Raw genomic sequence first — 11,207 nt, forward strand, 5'->3', positions numbered from 1 at the left:
CTCAATAGTAGCACTCTTGCCCGAGTCAAACAGTTGGGGGTTTAAATTCCCCTCTAGAATTGTGAACACGTAATGCAATTTGACATTTAAATACCATACTGGGAGAGTGCTGCACTGACTTTCAGATGAGACGTTAGCCTAAAACTTCTAATCAGAGTCGTAACCCCTGTGTCCAGCTCTAATCAGACAAGAAAGTACCCACTTAATGGCATATGTTGAAAAGGCTCCAACTTCTGATGGAAGATCCAGTGGAACTTCCTCAGCACAGGAATCCTCAGAAAGCAACAAAGGGAATCTGTGCAGAAGCTGCACCCCCTTTTAGGAGCACGAGCTGCCATATTCTGGTAAGTGATTTTTGTATTCGTTTACGGAATGTGGATGTTGCTGGCTAGGCCAACATTTATTGCTCATCCCTTACTGTCCTTGAGAAGATGCTGGTTAGCTGTCTTCTTGAGCACCGCAATCCATGTGGTGTAGGTACACCCACAGTGCTAATAGGGAGGGAGTTCCAGGCTTTTGACCCAGTGACAGTGAAGAAATAGCGATATATTTCCAAGTCAGGATGGTGAGTGGCTTGGATGGGAATGTGTTGGCGGTGATATTCCTATCTGTCCTTCTAGATGGTAGTGGTCGTGAATTTGGAAGGTGCTAAGGAGCCGTGGTGAGTTCCTGCAGTGCATCTTGAAGATGGTACACACTGCTGCCACTGTATGTCGGTGGTGGAAGGAATGAATGTTTGTGGATGGGTTGCCAATCAAGCGGGCTGCTTTTGTCCTGATGTCAAGCTTCTTGAGTTTTCTTGTAGCTGCATTTATCCAGGCAAGTGAAGAGTATTCCATCACAATTAAATGTATGTAATTCATGAGTTGGCATGGGCAGTATGAGGAGCCATGGGGGAGTGGGCTGAGGGCATTTGTTGGCATGAGTTGGCATGGATGGGGCAATAGGAGTGGGTGGGTGTGAGTGGTGAGGGTTTTAGGACCTACTATTTAACTATACAACTGAGGCAAAGTTGTGGGCCTTTCAACCAGCTCATCTCGGCACACAGCAGCCCCTGTGGTGGCCTCTGATCTGTGCCCGGGGCAGCAGGCCCAACTGCATCCCACACCTGCCTCCCCACCCCATCGGAGTGAAAATCAGACCATTCAGGCACTTTTTCCCGAGGCAGGTATGCCAAGCCTAGAAATTTCTCAACTCAAACTACCTACCTAACCAGTTAGTTTAACATCTGTCGTTGGGAAAATGTTGGAATCCATTATTAAGAAAGTAGTAATGGGGCATTTGGAAAGTCAAAATGCAATCTACCAGAGTCAGCATGGTTTTATGAAGAGTAAATCCTGTTTGACTAATTTGCTAGAGTTCTTTGAAGATGTGACAAGCAAAGTGGATAATGGGGATACTGTAGATGTAGTATATCTGGACTTCCAGAAGGCCTTTGATAAGGTGCTGCATAAAAGATTAATACACAAGATAAAATTACACGGAGTTAGGGGTAATATATTAACTTGGATAGAGGATTGGCTAACCAACAGAAGGCAGAGAGTCGGGATAAATGGGTCTTTTTCTGGATGGCAAGCTGTAACTAGTGGGGTGCCACAGGGTTCGGTCCTTGGGCCCCAACTATTTACAATCTATATTAATGACTTGGATTCAGGGATAGAAGGCACTATAGCTAAATTTGCAGATGACACCAAAATAGGTGGGAAAGTAAGTTGAAATGAAGAAATAAGTGATTTACAAATGGATATGGACAGTTTAGGTGAATAGGCCAAAATTTGGCAGATGGAGTTCAATATGGATAAGTGTGAGGTTATCCATTTTGGTCGGAAGAATGAAAAGGCGACTTATTATTTAAATGGAGAGAAACTTCAGAATGCTTCAGTGCAGAGGGATCTGGGTGTCCTCATGCATGAATTGCTGAAAGCTAGTATGCAGGTACAGCGGGTAGTAAGGAAGGCAAATGGAATTTTGGCATTTATTGCTAAAGGAATAGAGTATAAAAATAGAGAAGTGTTGTTGCAACTGTACAAGGCATTGGTGAGACCGCACCTGGAGTGCTGTGCACAGTTTTGGTCCCTTGAGGAAGGATGTAGTAGAATTGAAGGCAGTTCAGAGGAGGTTCACTACATTGATTCCAGAGATGCGGGGCTTGTCTTATGAGGAGAGATTGAGCAGTTTAGGCCTATACTCACTGGAATTTAGAAGGATGAGAGGAGATCTAATTGAGATATATAAGATGCTAAACAGGATAGACAAAGTAGACGTGGAGCAGATGTTTCCCCTTGTGGGGCATTCTAGAATGAGAGGCTATAGTTTTAGGCTAAGGGGTGGTAGATTTAAATCATAGATGAGGAGGAATCACTTTTCTCAAAGGGCCGTGAATCAGTAGAATTCACTACCTCAGATTGCAGTGGATGCCGGACGCTGAATAAATTTAAGGAGGAGATAGACAGATTTAATTAGTAATGGGTTGAAAGGTTATGGGGAGAAGGGGGGAAATTGGAGTTGAGGCTGAAATGAGATCAGCCATGATTGTATTGAATGGCAGGGCAGGCTCGAGGGGCTGAATTGCCTACTCCTGCTCCTAGTTCTTATGTTTTTATGTACTTCAGGAGTGAAAATTTGGCCCCATATAACCAGAAATTGCAAAAAGTTATTTTCAAGCTCTAGTCTGTTAATTTATTCAAATATGTAACTGGTGAAGCTTCTAATTGTATAACTCAAAGTTTAAATTTTGCAAAGTGTTCACAAATCACATGTCCATATTTCATACAGGCTGGCTCAAATTTCATTGACTATAAGACATTCTTTCATCACTATCCTTCAAACAGTTGAAAAGAAAAAATGAAAATGCCAAAATATTTTGACTGGTTGGCATTTCACATCCATCTGACTATAAATTCCTAATAAAATTTATAATCTCAGAGAGAAAAAACAAGTGAAGAGGGCATTCAGTAGAGTGCATACCTCTGCCACGCTGTGTTAACTCATTGCTATTACAATGATGCAGTTCTTCCTTTAGGTTTTTCCCTGCCTGGTTGATTCTCTTTAACAACAAACCTGAAAAAATAAATAGCTTTATTAAGAGTTTCCATCATACTGAGGAGGTTTCAGGCCAATCCATATCCAACAACCTGCTCTGAAAACTCTGCTCACATTTTGACAGCTATGACAAATTCCACCACAGCAGCTGCAACAATTGATAATTGATAATATCCTAAAACAATCAACAATATTTTAAATAAAACAACCCACAACCTTTTTTTTTTAAAGTCAGTAAAAACTTTACTGTTCCTCTTCCCAATGTTAGCAAATCCTTTAAAATATATTCCAGGATTCAGATCCGCATCTTTGCCAAATGCTTAATCAGTTCTTCTTTGGACTATCCCATGTACCATTTTCGTTGAAATCTGCGCAGTAGTTTTTGAGATATGTTGTTTACAAACAGGGGTGAAAATATTACCCCCACCCATCTTCAGTGGCCGAGGTAACTATAAAGCTTATTGATAAGATTATTGATCTCATCTTTTAGAATCAAAACTGTCCTTTATATAATGTATTTTCTGTTTGTTGGATCTTGTCTTTATTCTTTTCCCAGAGCATGGAAGGCTTAACTGGCCTTGGGTACAAATATATTTTTCTTAATTATTTTTCACAATCCTCAGACTTCTGTCTGGCAACATTATTAACCTCTTTCTTTGACCTAATACTATCTTTAACTCCTCTTACTAGCTATGGTTTACCCCACATTTCTGTGTGGTATTTATGCTTAAAGTTTAAAGGAATGCATATTTGTTGCAAATTATGTATTAATTCTTTAAATGTGAGCCATTGCTTGTCTACCATCATATCTTCAGATATTGAAAAACATGTCATTCCTTGCTCACTTACTCTACAGCAAACATTCACAGTAGCATTTAATGAAGTTCCATTCCAAATTTTACTGGCAAAATGTAGAAAACAAACTATTTCAAACATAGCCCAGAACTAGAAATACTTCAATCTGCAAATGGACAAGATTTTATACAAGATGTTTCAACTGGATGAAGTTCCCATTGTAGAGGATTACTAATGATTCACTTCTTCCTCTTCTTCTTGAGTTCTCTGCCCAAAGACAAGTCCGACTCACAGCGCTCCAATCTTCATCTCGGGTAAGGCAAAGAGGCAGGTCCTGAATCCACCCAAGCTGGAATGGGAATCAAACCCTGTGCTGTTGGTACCATTCTGATCCACCTCAGTTGACCAGCCAACTGAGCTAACCGGCCTACCAAGGAGTCAGAGTTGCTGTGACAACATGCGCTTTTCATAGAATCATAGAAAGTTTACAGCACAGGAAGAGGCAACTTGGTCCATGGTGTCTGGGCTGGCCAAAAAATGAACTACCCCAGCCTAATCCCACTTTCCAGTATTTGGTCTGTAGCCCTGCAGGTTACGGCACTTGAGGTGTATATCCAGACGTCTTTTAAATGAGTTAAGAGTTTCTGCCCTTTAGGCAGTGAGTTCCAGACCCCTACCCTGCTTCGGGTGAAAAGAAATCTCTTCTTCCCTCTAATCTTTCTACCAATCACTTTATAGCTATACCCTAGTCACTTACCTCACTGCGAAGTTAAATGTCCCTTCCCATCCACTCTATCCAGGCCCCTCACAGTTTTGTACATCGCAATCAAATCTCCCCTCGGCCTCTCCTGTTCCAAGGAGAACAGCCCCACCCTATCCAATCTTTCCTCATAGCTCCATTTTTCCAGTCCTGGCAACATCCTTGCAAATCTCCTCTGTACCCTCTTCAGTACAATTATATCCTTTCTGTAATGAGGTGACCAGAACTGCACACAGAACTCAAGTTGTGGTCTAACTAATGATTTATACAATTCTAACATAACTGCCCTGCTCTTATATTCTATACCTCGGCTAATAAAGGAAAGGATTCTATATGCCTTCTTTACCATCACATTGATCTCTCCTGCTACCTTCAGGGATCTGTGGACATTCACTCCAAGGTCCCTCACTTCCTCTACACCTCTCATTATTCTCCAATTTATTGTGCATTCCTTTGACTTGTTTGACCTCCCCAAATGCATCACTTCACATTTCTCCAGGGTTGAATTCCATTTGCCACTTTCCTGCCCACCTAACCAGTTCATTGATATCTTCCTGCAGTCTACAGCTATCCTCCTATCAACCATGCGGCCTACTTTTGTGACATCTGCAAACATATTGATCATACTTCCTACATTTATGTCCAAATCATTAATACATATCACAAAAAGCAGAGGACCTAGTACTGAGTCCTGTGGAACCCCACTGGAATCGGCCTTCCACTTACAAAAATACCTGTCAACAATTACCCTGTTTTCTGCCACTTTTACATGCATGTTGTAGCTTGGAGCAATGGATAATAATGGTAGAGGCTCCAATCTCTTTCCATCACATAGCTGACCAGGAATCTCTCCCACTCTTACCACCTGCCATTGGCATATGTTGGAAGGATTTGCAGGTTGATACTGTTGCTGTTTGGCTGTGTTATGAACATACCTTTCTTGGCCATAAAGTTCTGAAGTGGTACTTGAAACCAGGGTTTCTGATTTAGAGGCAGGGACATTACCCACTGCACCACATGACTGCGATGATTCACTATCAAAGTCATATTAGCTCTTTGGAAGCACAACTTAGCAATGCCTTACGCCTGTTGAATTTGAAAAACTCCATAAGTTACAAGTTATCTTAGTGCCCTGCAGGTGTGTCACCTGAGCTCCTGAGGGAGAAATATAATTTTCTACTCCTTGTTTTATCCACACTGTGCTATTTATTGCAGATATGGTTGGCTCAAATGATGGTCCAACCAACATATGTTGTGCGGCTTAAGAACTCTTTTGCTGCAGAATTAACTAAACACAAAGAAAACATCAAAGTTACATAGCTAAAGATAGTGATAGGGCTGGATTTAGGAATCTGAAGTGACTTTCAAGATCTGGCAGGGATGGCAGTTAATTCTCGCCTTCCTGTCAGAAAGAAGTCTCAAGCCAAAAAAGAAAATGAATCACCTTAGCAATATCTGATACGAGAACATAAAGTAAATAATAAAATAACAAATTCAATTAACACCACTTCAGATCATTATAAAGCAGAATCAATTATCAACAAGGAAAATTGTTCCCTGTAATGTGGTCAAAGCATGTTGGTTTGTCAAAGCTTAGTAATCCCGGCTACAATGGTGAAACGTGAACGCTTTTTTTCACTTTCAAATCAGATTGTAAGTAAGAAGTGAGCAGCAGCGCTTCCCAAAAAAACTTGTTTGTCTAAGCAACTGGCTACATGGCAGCATAGAATCATACACCCGTCATCGTGTTTGTGAAAGAGCTATTGAATTAATGTTGTTCCCTACAGACTCGCAAGCTTTTCCTTTCTGGGTATTTATCTAATTGGTATTTATCTAATTGCCTTTTAAAGGTTACTAACGATTGAGTATCCACCACCTTTTCAGACAGTATATTTCAGATAATCATATTTGGTCTGATTTTTTAAAAATGAATTTTCAGCCACATTACTTTTTTTTTGGGTGTAACTATGTAAAGCCTTCCTAACTTTCCTTTTCAATATGCACTTCGATATAACTTAGAATTTTTGATGCTCTCTTTTTGAGGTTTACTATATTAATCACAAGTAAATAAATTTAAAAATATAGAGTGTTTCCAAGAAAATAAGATGAGCTGAAAGCAACATTCATTGCACTGCACTGTTTGATGTAAAGCATATTTGAAAAGAGTGGATCAGTTCCTTCTGAACTGCTTCCATTTTACTTGGGCAAGACTATGCTGTTTAGTATTTTGCCTGTACTCCTTTTGTTTCTATGATTTGGATTAATGACTGATCATTATATATACAAAGTAGGCCAATTATTACTTTCTATCTACTGAAATGCCCAAGGTAGTTGGTGTCCTGTAGTTTTTTGCAAGCAAATTATTATACATCAAGCTTATTGTTTGAACTGTCAGCTCAGTGACGATGGGTTAAAAGATGTCAATCTCAGTTTGGAGGAGATGTAATATATCAAAGAAACTGTGATTAAGCCATTTACACAAGAAAACAGTATTGGAAAAAGTCAAAACCATGGGCATGATCTTTAGGCTGGCGAGCGGGGGGGGGTGGGGGGTGGGGGGGAGCGCTCGCCGATGCGTAAAATGACGCGGGGTGACGTCGGATGGAACTCCTGATGTCACCCCACGTCTTTTCCATTTTCAGGTCGGCGGGGGCACAGCCGAGTCAGCTGTGCGCCCGCCAACCTGTCAACAGCCTATTGAGGCCATTGATAAAACAATTTAGGCTATTTAGAGGGTTGGCAGGCAGGCCAGGAGCCCTGGCAGGCTTAAGAAAAAGTATGAAACCTCATCCACAGGCGGGATGAGGTTTCATGAGGGTTTTAAAATATTTAATAAAGGTTTGGGTTAAAGTGATGGACATGCCCCAACTCATGTGATAGTGTCACATGGGGGGACATGACAGGGAAATTTTTTAAACATTTACCTTCAAAGTTTTAATTCTGAGCCGATCTCCCTGAGGCAGTACTTAGCCTCAGGGGATCAGTGCGCTCTTTCGTGTGCATGCGCTAAAGTGCGCGCTCCCGGCTGAGGGAATCCCCCCCGCCGTGCAGGGAGCGCATAGCGCTTCCTGCCGGACGTCACGGTGGGCGGGCCTTAATTGGCCCGCCCACTTAAAATGGCAGGGGTGCCGATCGCAGGCACGCCTGCCCGCGTCCGCTCCTGCACTTCTCTCCCGACGGGGTAAAAATTCTTCCCCATGACATTCTACCCACCTGGAACTTGTACTCAACAGCTCAATTGTCATACATTTTCTGTACATAACTATTTTAATCTTCTCTACTCAGTGGTTGCTTTAGTGAGCACATGATGGTATAACGTATCTTAACAGTGGGGTAGGAGCTGCATTGTACTAAAATACACTTTTCCACTGTTGTGCTCTACAAACATCGAACATATCAATTAGGAGGAGTAGGCCACATGGCCCCTCAAGCCTGCTCTGCCATTTAATAATATCATGGCTGATCTGACTGTAACTTCAACTCCACATTCCCACCTACCCCCATAACCTTTCACCCCCTTGCTTATTAAGAATCTATCTATCTCTGCTTAAAAACATTCAAAGACTCTGCTTCCAGTGCCTTTGAGGAAGAGTGTTCAAAGACTCACAACCCTCAGAGAAAAAAAATCTTCATCTCTGTCTTAAATGGGTGATCCCCTTATTTTTAAGCAGTGACCCCTAGTTCTAGATTCTCCCACAAGAGGAAAAATTCTCTTTGCATCCACCTTATCAAGACCCCTCAAGATCTTATGTTTCAATCAAGGCACCTCTTACTCTTCTAAACTCCAGCATATATAAGCCTAGCCTGTCTAACCTTTCTTCATAAGACAACCCGCCCATTCCAGGTATTAGTCTAATAAACCTTCTCTGAACTGTTTCCGATGCATTTACATCTTTTCTTAAATGAGACCAATACTGTACACAGTACTCCAGATGTAATCTCACCAATGCAGTGTATAACTGAAGCATAACCTCCCTACTTTTGTATTCACGCCCCCTTGCAATAAACAATAACATTCTATTAGCTTTCCTAATTACTTGCCATACCTGCAATCTAACCTTTTGCGATTCATGCACTAGGACCCCTAGATCTCTGCATCTGAGCTCTGCAATCTCTAACCATTTAGATTGTATGCTTTTTTATTTTTGCTGCTAAAATGGACAATTTCACATTTTCCTACATTATACTCCATTTGCCAGATCTTTGCCCACTTACTTAACCTATCTATATCCCTTTGTAGCCCCCTTATGTCCTCTTCACATCTTACTTTCCTATCCATCTTTGTGTCATCAGCAAATTTAGCAACCATACTGTTGGTAAGTCATTTATATAAATTGTAAAATGTTGAGGCCACAGCACCTATCACATCACTCGTTACATCTTGCCAATCAGAAAATGACCCATTTATACCTACTGTTTCCTGTTAGCTAGCCAATCTTCTATCCATACCAATAAGTTACCCTCTATAGCATGAGCTTTTATTTTTCACAATAACCTTTGATCACAGAATCTTTACAGTGCAGGAGTCCATTCAGCCCATCAAGTCTGCACTGAGTCTCTGAAAGAGCATTCTACCTAGACCCATTCCCCTGCCTTATCCCCTGCACATTCTTTTTCAGATAGCAATCCAATTCCTTTTTGAATACTTCAATTGAACCTGCCTCTACCACACTTTCAGGAAGTTCATTCCAACCACCCTCTGGGTGAAATATTTTTTCCTCACATGACTTTTACTCCTTTAGCCAATTATTTTGAATCTGTGCCCTGTAGTTCTTGATGCTCTCTTGAGTGGGAACAGTTTCTCACTATTTACCCTGTCCATACCCCTCAGGATCTTGAATACCTCCATCAACTGTCCTTTCAACCTTCTTTTCTCCAAGAAAAGCAATCCCAACCTCTCCAATCTATCTTCACAGCTGCAGCTCTTCATTCCTGGAATCATTCTTGTGAATTTCCTCTGTACTCTCTCCAATGCCTTCACATCCTTCCTCAAGTATGGTGCCCAGAACTGGACGCAGTACTCCAGGTGAGGCCTAACTAGTGTCTCATACAAGTTCAACATGACCTCCTTACTCCTGTACTCAATGCCCCTATTAATAAAGCCTAAGATACTATATGCTTTATTAACTGCTCTCTCAACATGCCCTGCCATCTTCAATGACTTATGTACATATACACTGAGGTCCATCTGTTCCAGCACCTCCTTTAGAGTTTCTCCTTTTATTTTATACTGTCTCTCTGTATTCTTCCTGCCAAAATGAATCACCTCACATTTCTCTGAATTGAACTTCATCTTCCACTTGCCTGCCCAATCTACCAACATGTCTATTTCCTTTTGAAGTTAAAGACTATCCTTATCACAGTTGACAACATTTCCAATCTTTGCATCATCTGTAAATTTTGAAATCATGCCCTGAAGACCACAGTCTAGGCCATTAATATATATCAGGAAGAGCAAGCGTCCCAACATTGACCTCTTGGGAACTCCACTACAGACCTTCCTCCAATCTGAAAAAAAAACATTGATCGCTACTGTTTCCCATCACTCAGCCAATTTCTTATCCAAGTGTCTACTTTCCCTTTTATTCCATGAGCATGGAGGGGGAGGGGGGCATAGTAGTATTATCACTAGAGTTGTAATCTAGAGACATGGTAATATTCTGGGGATGTGGGTTCGAATCCCACCACAGCAGATGGTGAAATTGAATTCAATAAAAATCTGGAATTAAAAAAGTCTGATAAAAGTCATACAAACATGTCCTTACCTGGTCTGGCACACATGTGACTCCAGACCCAGAGTAATGTGGCTGACTTGTAAATGCCCTCTCAAGAAGGGCAATGAATTCTGCCCCAGCCAATGATGCTCACATCCCATGAACAGAAAAAAAAAGCTAGAATTTTGCTCAAGTGGCATTGTATCAATCTTGCCTGTTGCCTCCTCAAAAAACTCAGCCAAGTTAGCTACACATGATTTTCCCTTAATGAATCCATGCTGGCTTTCCTTAATTATTGTACTTAATTATCTTCCAAATTGATTTTTGATTTTGTTCCCGAACTATAGTTTCCAGACGTTTCCCTACCACCGAAGTCAAACTGACTGGTCTGTAGTTGCTGGCTTTATCCTTGTACCACTTTTTGAACGAGGGTGTAACATTCACAATTCTCCAGTCCTCTGGCACCACCCCTGTGTTTAAGGAAGACTGGAAGATTATCATTAATGCCTCTGCAATTTCCACTCTCACTTCCCTCAGTATCTTTGGATGCATCTCATTTAGTTCTAGAACCTTATCTATTTTAAGATAGCCTTTCTAACATCTCCTCAATTGTGAATTTTTCAAGTGTACCAGTTACCTCCTCTCTCAGCTCGGCCTGGTTGACAATCTTAAATTGGACAACATTTGCTGAATAATCCTCAATGTGTTAAGGATTACGCTGACAACTAATTTAAGATTGTCAGTCAGGCTTGCAGTGTGACACATTTGCATGACATATATTAATACACAGAGCCCTGTTCTTTGCAGACAGAAAGAATATGTACATACATTGCACCTATTTCAGTTAAACAAAATAAGTGATAGTCATTCACTGGTTCATTCCTCAGAGCAATGCC

This window comes from Cetorhinus maximus, chromosome 5 (genome assembly GCF_964194155.1).
Source record: "Cetorhinus maximus chromosome 5, sCetMax3.hap1.1, whole genome shotgun sequence".
In the NCBI taxonomy this organism is placed as follows: Eukaryota; Metazoa; Chordata; class Chondrichthyes; order Lamniformes; family Cetorhinidae; genus Cetorhinus; species Cetorhinus maximus.